Source organism: Eriocheir sinensis, unplaced genomic scaffold, assembly GCF_024679095.1.
Source record: "Eriocheir sinensis breed Jianghai 21 unplaced genomic scaffold, ASM2467909v1 Scaffold797, whole genome shotgun sequence".
Lineage (NCBI taxonomy): Eukaryota > Metazoa > Arthropoda > Malacostraca > Decapoda > Varunidae > Eriocheir > Eriocheir sinensis.
In genome coordinates, this window is record NW_026112161.1 from 56162 (window position 1) to 63618 (window position 7457).

Consider the following 7457-nt stretch of genomic DNA (forward strand, 5'->3'; position numbering starts at 1 on the left):
GATGCGAAAATAAACAGATAAATGGGAGAAAAAAAAAAAAGAGAAAAGTACATGATGGTGACTGCTTTCTGATTGTGGGAGAAGTGGTTTAGTTTTTTGGGGGTGTTATTGTGTTACCCTTGAGCTGCCTCCTGTGATGCGAAAATAATTAAATAAATGGGAGAGAAAAAAATAGAAAAGCATATTATGGTGACTGTTTTCTGAGAGTGGGAGAAGTGGTTATGTTTTTGTGTGTGTGTGCTGTGTGTTAATGTTTGCCTGCTATGATGCGAAAATAAATATATAAATGAGAGAGAAAAAAAAAAAACACATGATGGTGAGTGTTTTCTGATTGTGGGAGAAGTGGTTGGTGTTTTTTTAGTGAGTGAGTTTTGTTTTGTCTTTGAGCCGCCTCCTGTGATGCCAATAAATGAACAAATAATTAACAGTGCATATCCTTAACCCAACAAGAGGACACTCGACTTATACATGACAACTCCTAGGCCGGTATTCTCAGACGCTTCTGTCTCTCATACCAACTTTTTTCACAAGGATCAAAGGAGATCAGTCGGATTCTCATGAGTGTTTTTTTAGGTCCATAGTACAGATAGGAGGGCAGACTACCACCAGGGTCATTAAACTACCCCTGGCAATACCCACAACGCCTACGAAAGCTGTGTGTGTGTGTGTGTGTGTGTGTGTGTGTGTGTGTGTGTGTGTGTGTGTGTGTGTGTGTGTGTGTGAGAGAGAGAGAGAGAGAGAGAGAGAGAGAGAGAGAGAGAGAGAGAGAGAGAGAGAGAGAGAGAGAGAGAGAGAGAGAGAGAAAGAAATTCATAGATGGAGAGCAAGGATGAAAGAAAGGGAGAAATAGAATGAAATAGAGAAGAGAAAAATAAAGAGACGGACGACTAAAGAGAAGTGTGCCCCGATGCGAATGTTAGGAAACTCTAGTCCTCGTGAGCGTCAGCACTCTCACTAGTGCTTTCTCTCGGCAGGTGTGTGGGTGCAATGTATACCTGAATGATGTTAATTGGTGAGCAGATTCCTACCAAGTAAAATCAATCCATCAATCAATCAGAGAAGGAAAATATAACAAAAAAGAAAAATTGGAATGAGAAAGAAAAGGGAAACGGATGCTGCGTCGCGAGCCGTCGCGAGGATTCCTTTGGATGCTTGTGCGCGTTTCCCAGGCCCGTCGGTCTTCCATCCCTGAACCGATAAACGTGGTGACCGGCGCCTTCACAGTAATTATGATTAATTTTATAATCCAGTCTGGTAGTTTTAAGAAGCGAGTTCTTGCATCCTCGCCTCGGCAGGGGTGTGGAGCGCCAGCGAGCCCAAGGTCTCCCTGGCGAGCATGGCAGGAATGGAGGGCTCCAGGCAGGGCTCCTCGGCGTCCCTCGGGGCCCCGACGGAGGTGCCGGAGATCTTCCGGCTACAAACCCGGGCAGGTGGAGCTCGTTAGCCGTGGTAGGCAATCTGCCTAGGAGAGCAAACTCTAATCAAACCCGGGCAGGTGAGGCTCGTTAGCCGTGGAAGGCAATTCACCTAGGAGAGCAAACTCTATACAAACCCGGGCAGGTGAGGCTCGTAAGCCGTGGAAGGCAATTCACCTAGGAGAGCAAACTCTAAACAAACCCGGGCAGGTGAGGCTCGTTAGCCGTGGTAGGCAATTCACCTAGGAGAGCAAACTCTATATAAACCCGGGCAGGTGGAGGTCGTTAGCCGTGGTAGGCAATTCACCTAGGAGAGCAAACTCTATACAAACCCGGGCAGGTGGAGGTCGTTAGCCGTGGTAGGCAATTCACCTAGGAGAGCAAACTCCGAACAATAAACCCGGGCAGGTGGAGGTCGTTAGCCGTGGTAGGCAATTCACCTAGGAGAGCAAACTCCGAACAATAAACCCGGGCAGGTGAGGCTCGTCAGCCGTGGTAGGCAATTCACCTAGGAGAGCAAACTCTAAACAAACCCGGGCAGGTGGAGGTCGTTAGCCGTGGTAGGCAGTTCACCTAGGAGAGCAAACTCTAAACAAACCCGGGCAGGTGAGGCTCGTTAGCCGTGGGAGGCAGTTCACCTAGGAGAGCAAACTCCGAACAACAAACCCGGGCAGGTGGAGCTCGTTAGCCGTGGGAGGCAATTCACCTAGGAGAGCAAACTCTAAACAAACCCGGGCAGGTGGAGCTCGTTAGCCGTGGGAGGCAGTTCACCTAGGAGAGCAAACTCCGAACAACAAACCCGGGCAGGTGGAGCTCGTTAGCCGTGGGAGGCAATTCACCTAGGAGAGCAAACACCGAACAACAAACCCGGGCAGGTGGAGCTCGTTAGCCGTGGGAGGCAGTTCACCTAGGAGAGCAAACTCTAAACAAACCCGGGCAGGTGAGGCTCGTTAGCCGTGGGAGGCAATTCACCTAGGAGAGCAAACTCCGAACAACAAACCCGGGCAGGTGGAGCTCGTTAGCCGTGGGAGGCAATTCACCTAGGAGAGCAAACTCCGAACAACAAACCCGGGCAGGTTGGGTTCGTGAGCCGTCATAGGCAATACACCTAGGAGAGCAAACTCCGAACAACAAACCCGGCCAGGTGGAGGTCGTCAGCCGTGGTAGGCAATCTTCCTAGGAGAGCAAACTCCGAACAACAAACCCGGGCAGGTGGAGCTCGTCAGCCGTGGTAGGCAATCTTCCTAGGAGAGCAAACTCCGAACAACAAACCCGGGCAGGTGGAGCTCGTCAGCCGTGGTAGGCTATCTTCCTAGGAGAGCAAACTCCGAACAACAAACCCGGGCAGGTGGAGGTCGTCAGCCGTGGTAGGCAATCTGCCTAGGAGAGCAAACTCCGAACAACAAACCCGGCCAGGTGGAGGTCGTCAGCCGTGGTAGGCAATCTGCCTAGGAGAGCAAACTCTAAATAAACCCGGGCTTGTGGTGCTCGTTATACTGTCGTAGACAATCCACGCGATGGGAACACCAAAGAAAAGGAAAATAAATAAGAACACCAGAAAAATGGAAAATACAGAAACGAAACATCAAGAAAAGAAACAAAAAGATCATCCACCTTTAGGCCCTAACATCGCCAAAATTATGGATGGGTCTCTTCTGGGGAGAAAGCGGTTCATCCAGACCAAAGAACATCAACAAAAGGATGATATTAATAAATGAACATAAAAAAAACAAAGAAAACACATCAAGGAAAGAAAAATATAACAAACATCATCCACCATCCGGCCCTGACTAACATCACCAAAATTATGGGTGGGTCTCTTCTGGGGAGAAAGCGGCTCACCCAGACCAAAGAACATCAACAAGGGATGATATAGAAAAGAACACCAAAAAAATATGGAAAAAGAACAGAAAAAACATCGAAAAAGAAAAGCAACAGAAATAAATGAGCAACATCGAGAAAAGAGAAATACAAAGAAACATCATCCACCTTTCGGCCCCAAACAACATCACCAAAATTATGGATGGGTCTCTTCTGGGAGGAAAGCGGCTCATCCAGACCATGGAACATCAACAAAAGGATGATGGGAAAAAAATAACAACAAAAAACATCAAAAAGAAGTAAAAAGAAAAAGAACAGAAAAACATCGAAAAAGAAAACAAAAGCAATAAAAAGAACGAAAAACACGACATCAAGAAAATAAAATAAAACAAACATCATCCACCTTTCGGCCCGAACAACATCTCCAAAATTATGGGTGGGTCTCTTCTGGGAGGAAAGCGGCTCACCCAGACCAACGAACATCAACAAAAGGATGATAGGAAAAAAGAACACCAAAAAAGAACATGAAAAAAGAAAACCAACAGCAAGAAAACACAAAGGAAAAAAGAAAGAAAAAGAAAAGAAAAAGAAAACAAATAGAAAAAAAGAAAAGAAAGGAAAAAGAAAAAAAAAATAACAATAAATAAATAAATAAATAAACAAAATAATATAAATAAATAAATAAATAAATACAGAATATAGTAAAATTTACTAACTGACTCTAACTGCTTAACTAACTATCAAACTATCTATTTAACTAACCTACCTAACTAACGGTAATACAGCTGTTTGACTACCCATTAACAAACAAACTAACAAACCACTTAACGATCTAACATGGATAGTGAGGTAAGGTGGGATTAGACTTACAGGAGCTGCCTTGTATAGACCAACAGGCCTCTTGCAGACTCCTTACGTTCTTATGTTCTTTTACGTTTAAGAATATGGCCCTTAAACCCCATTCACACCTGTACTAATACCTGACTGGTTGGGTGACTCTTCTACCTCTGCCTGCCTCCCCTCCTGCTACTGTTTCCGCTATCAGCACACAATCTACGCTCCCCCATAAAACCCACACCTAACCTAACCTAACCTTCCTGTATACCTCCTTCATACCTGTGCTAATACCTGGCTGGTTGGGTGACTCCTTCTACCTCTGCCTGCCTCCCCTCCTGTTACTCTCTCCGCTATAACCACAAATCTTCCCTCCCCCATAAAACCCGCACCTAACCTAACCTAACCTTCCTGTATACCCCCATTCACACCTGTACTAATACCTGGCTGGTTGGGTGACTTCTACATCTGCCTGCCTCCTCCTGTTACTGTCTCCGCTATCAGCACACAATCTTCCCTCAATCATAAAACCCACACCTAACCTTCCTAACCTAACCTTACTGTATACCCCTTCATACCTGTGCTAATAAATGACTGGCTCACTTCCCTACATTCAACCACTAACACCTCCCCCCCCCCCCCCACACACACACACACACGCATAAAACTATCAAACCCTTATTTAAAACAATATATCAAACACTCACAAGAAAAGACACCGGGACGCAACACTGTATAAAGCAAAGATGATGGTGGGAAGAGGGGTGAAGGGGGGGGGGGGGGAGGTCACACGATAACCTACGCATTACCCCGGCGCGCTCCTCCGTCCCCTTGGCCCGTGACCTCACGCAGGTAGCAGCAGACCTCCTCAGCCGGCGACACAGGACCGATTGTGACACGCAGGTTACCTCAGTTTACCTTTCCCAGGCATACCCATTTCACTGACCCACGCGTGAGGAGGAGGAGGAGGATAAAATAACAAAGGAAAAAGACGACGAGGTAGAGGTCAAGAAAGGGGAGCTAGCGAGAGGGAGGAGAAGGAGGAGGAGGAGGAGGAGGAGCAGGAGGAGAAACCCAACGTGGCTGGTGAGGTAGTGTAGGCTGCGGGGTCAGCTAAGCTCCGCAACATTATCCCCTATTTTCAAGAGTAAAAAAAAAAGTCCTTGAGTTGGATTTTCAAAGCTTTTCCATGACTGTTGAAGGTTTGTAGAAAAGATATATGAAGAGATAGTGATGTTTCATAAAGTAGATTATGAGATACTGGCACGGACCTAAAACGAATCTTTACCCCGAAATGTTTAAGAATATGTCCCCTTATGTTCTTACGAGTATAGAGGTTTTGCAGTGACGTCACGAAATAGCGTCGTCTGCACCTTGTGCGTCGTCTGCAGACCCGCTGGTGGTCACCTCCCCAGCAGAGTGAGCAGACGGACCACGTGTGCCCCCTCCCTAAGTCATTACCCGCGGGCAACTGGCAGGACCTTCAGCATCATTTGTGTTTTAAGTGATTACGCGAGATCGCTTGAGAATGCTGCGAGGTTAAGATACATCGAACAAATCAGTGCTTTTGTGGTTCATGAAGTGTGATTCCATAAGTGGCTCGGCGAGTGTTAATGCCTTCACCTGGCTGTATTTCGTGTAATAATTCTCTCAAATACGGTGGACGGCCAGTAATCAAAGCTTGGTGTGTCAAAACACATAACTTAAATACTATCCTTGCTTTTATTGGCAACCAGTGGAGCTCTATCAGAACAGGAGTAATTCTCTCTCGTGGTGGAGTTCCTTTGATTAATCTCGCTGCTCTATTTAAGGCCATCTGTAATTTCCTTAATTGGAGCTTTGGCAGGTTATAGTAGATTGAGTTGCAATAATCCACTCTTGATATAATATTGTTAATCAACAATTTCTTGATAGAATCTTCATCCAGGTATTTCTTGATAAAAGCAATATTTCTAAGGTGATATCCGGCAATCCTTACAACATTATTTATCTGACATTTCAGTGTCAAATTGGAATCCAACAACACTCCCAAGTCACGAACACTTTCAACAATATGAATTTCATTACCACTTATAGTCATGTTACCGTCACCAAAATAACATAGAGTGTCCTTCTTCCCCACAAGCATGAATTCAGTCTTATCATCGTTTAATTTCAATTGCTTATAATGCATCCAATCCTTGACTGAATTAATAACACTATTGATCTTAGCACTTGTATTTTCAATATCAGTGATGGAAAAGTAGAACTGGGTGTCATCAGCAAATAACTTGAATCCTACACAATGTTGTTGTAGTATCCTGGATAAACTAATTGTGTATATACAAAATAAAATAGGTCCCAGCACACTTCCTTGTGGAGCTCCTCTTGTCAGAGCTTCATATGAAGAAAAACAATTTCCAATTTGCACACAATAACTTCTGGTTTGTAAATAACTCTCAAGATACTTTAACGCATTGTCTACCACTCCAATGTTCCTTAAGTCTTTTACAAGCAATTCATGAACAACCGTATCAAATGCTGCACTAAGATCTAGAAGAACCAATATAGCACATTTACCCCCATCCATCATTTCTAGTAAATCATTAACAACAGAACAAATAGTAGTCTCAGTAGAAAATATTGGCCTATATGCAGACTGACTATCAGGCAAGACATGGACCTTCTCCAAGTGTTCCATCAACTGCTCAATAATTGCACACTCTAATAACCTAGACAAAAAGGCAAATTTGATACTGGTCTATAAGAGCTTACATTCTGATAATCAAGTTTTCCCTTTAAGACTGGTTTTATAACAGCTCGCTTTTCAGAATCCGGAAATTTACATGAAGAAATACTAGTATTGACAATTCTTAGCACCATATCCATGAAACTAGGAAAATTATCTGCATCCATGATATCTAATACAGGCAATGGGTCACCGGCACAATATGTTTTCTTAGCTTTCTTGAAAAGTCGAACAAGATCATCCTTTCTAATGATTTTAAAACACTGCAATCTACAATCCACCTCAACATCAGCAACAGGCATAAAAGGTGTGTACACAAATTCCGATACAATATTCATAATCTTACTCTTGAAAAAACTACAAAAGTTATCCGCTAAATCTTTATCACAGAAACCATCGGGAAGCTTTCTTCTCAAAGTAGTACCAGTAAGACTATTGAAAAGTTGATATAATTTGTTCATATCTGATCCTGCCTCAAGAATTTTAGTATGATAACAGTTTCTTTTACTCCTACTTATCAAGTCATTATAGCGATTTCTCACATTTTTATAATCCTCCCAGGCCACAACAGATCCCTCATTTCTCCATTTACGTTCCTTGCGTCGTTTCTCTCTTTTCAGTGTCAAAATTTCACCATTAAACCAGGGAGATCTACCCTT

At 44.0% G+C, this 7457-nt stretch overlaps 2 long non-coding RNA genes across 5 annotated transcripts; one reads left to right on the plus strand and one right to left on the minus strand.

Annotated features, from left to right (window-relative positions):
• Nucleotides 1-1142: 1142 nt before the first annotated feature.
• On the minus strand, nucleotides 1143-1891 carry LOC126994435 (uncharacterized). Its single transcript, XR_007749121.1, has 3 exons — nucleotides 1723-1891; nucleotides 1528-1657; nucleotides 1143-1462 (listed from the first exon to the last, which is right to left on the minus strand). It is a non-coding gene; the product is annotated as an uncharacterized LOC126994435 (long non-coding RNA).
• Nucleotides 1892-1907: 16 nt separating this feature from the next.
• On the plus strand, nucleotides 1908-3646 carry LOC126994434 (uncharacterized). 4 transcript variants are annotated; one of them, XR_007749120.1, is made up of 3 exons: nucleotides 1908-2222; nucleotides 2291-2355; nucleotides 2424-3646. It is a non-coding gene; the product is annotated as an uncharacterized LOC126994434 (long non-coding RNA). The 4 variants fall into 4 exon arrangements; XR_007749119.1 differs by having other exon boundaries at nucleotides 1908-2089; nucleotides 2155-2222; nucleotides 2291-3646; XR_007749117.1 differs by having other exon boundaries at nucleotides 2291-3646.
• Nucleotides 3647-7457: the final 3811 nt, after the last annotated feature.